The following is a 1899-nucleotide window of genomic DNA, read 5'->3' as shown; positions in this document are numbered from 1 at the left end:
GATATTATCTATATTACAAGTTAAGTTTGTGCTACAGCTATTAATAAAGAGCTTTTAGCATATTTAATATTGGATAGATGAGCCTTGTCAAATATTAATTTTCTTAATCGTATTAAAGTTTTATTCAATGAAATATGTCTTCCATACTTTTAATTGCCAGTGATCGAATCTATTTATCAAAATCCTGTCACTCTCGTCTATCCATCAAATTTCGATGATCTGGTATATAAATTGAGTTCATTCATTTGACCTAATTCTAAATTCTTACAAGCACAGAAATTCCCTTCTTTCCTTACTCTTGTCAACACTTAAATTCATTATACTAACTCCCACAACCCAGTTTCCTCCTACTAAAATCTTTAACGATTCAGAAGTATCCAAAGGAGAAAAAACTACTGCATATATCTCTTTGAATATTCATATTTTGAGATAGGGGATGGCTACAAACACAACGATGAACGGCAGTTCGATTTTACCAATGGCGGCAACCGATCCTCCGCCCAGAATGGAGGAGAAGCTCTTCAAAGGCTCCGCCATGACCAAACGCGGTGCTTATGCTGCCATTTCTTACATGATTTGTGCTGGTACGGATTTTTTTCATGCACGTTCTCTTTGTAATATCGGTTTTAATTCATTTTAGTTCCTTAGAATGTTGACCCTGAATTCTGTTTTTGGATTTTTATTCAAAGTTGATTTCTTTGTGGATCTTGGGTTCAGAATGATTTCTTGTTCAGAGAAGTTTTTTGATTGGATTTAACAAGTTAAATAGGAGTTATTTAGTCAGAATTTTCTAAAATTAATCCCCCCCCCCCCCCCCCCCCCAAATTTTTTTAGCTATTATGTTTTCACCTGGAAATGCTTGGAAATTGAAATTGCAGGACATGTTTACACGAGCATGATAGTTTGCTATTATACATAGAATTCCATGGAAAAATTGCTATTGATTTCAACTAATCAGGATTAAATAAAGTTGCATTTTTTGAACTATATTTATTATGATTTTAGGATGTCCGAAATTCAGAGTATCATTCTTACTGCACATCATAGTTTCAGAGGCATAATACATATGTTCGTCTTGTTATCAAGACTATTGCTGCAGTCTTAGCTCCATAATCAGTTAGGGAAGACAAATTTTTCAAAGATTGAAGTCTTAGTTTTCCTTGAGTTTGCTAGTTTGGATCCTGCAGGTCAGACTTTTGGAGATGGTGCCAGTTAATAATAAATTAAACGAATGAGTATATAAATAGTTGGAACATGCATGCATAGACCTAAGTGGACTCTGATTTATAAATGTGACTTGATCTTGGTAGAAGTAGGAAGAGGGCGGAATAGCCACAATTAACACAACTTGTAGCTTCAAAAAATCTACTTACTTTTAATCTTTCAGTGAATCTAGCAATGAATTTAATAGAGTGCAGTAAAGGGACTCAAGGAGTCGAAACCAAATTTATTGTTCAGTTAGATTTTTGTTGTAGTTACTGTTAAGGGATGTATTATCCCACATCGGTTTAATATCGAAATAAATACCAATTTATAAAAATCTAGGTCTTCTCCATTTAATAAGGTTAGCCTTATTAAGATGGACCACAAATCTCTACATGGTATCAGAGCTATCATGTGGATTTCAAGATTGGTCTACTCAAATAAGCTACCATCTTGAGGGAGCCTGTTGAGGGATGTGTTATCCCACATCGGTTTAATATCGAAATAAATACCAATTTATAAAGATTTTTGACTTCTCCATTTAATAAGGTTAGCCTTATTAAGATGGACCACAAATCTTAACAGAAGTCATAGTTTTTAACTTTTGATGTGTATGTTGAAGCCGTGAAAACTGTACGAGTCACTCTAGGGGTCCTTACCTCATGCTAAATGGCTCTTCATGTCCCTGCCTGTATC

The sequence above is a fragment of the Olea europaea genome, unplaced genomic scaffold (assembly GCF_002742605.1).
Source record: "Olea europaea var. sylvestris unplaced genomic scaffold, O_europaea_v1 scaffold632, whole genome shotgun sequence".
Taxonomy (NCBI): Eukaryota; Viridiplantae; Streptophyta; class Magnoliopsida; order Lamiales; family Oleaceae; genus Olea; species Olea europaea.
This window is presented reverse-complemented; position numbering follows the sequence as displayed.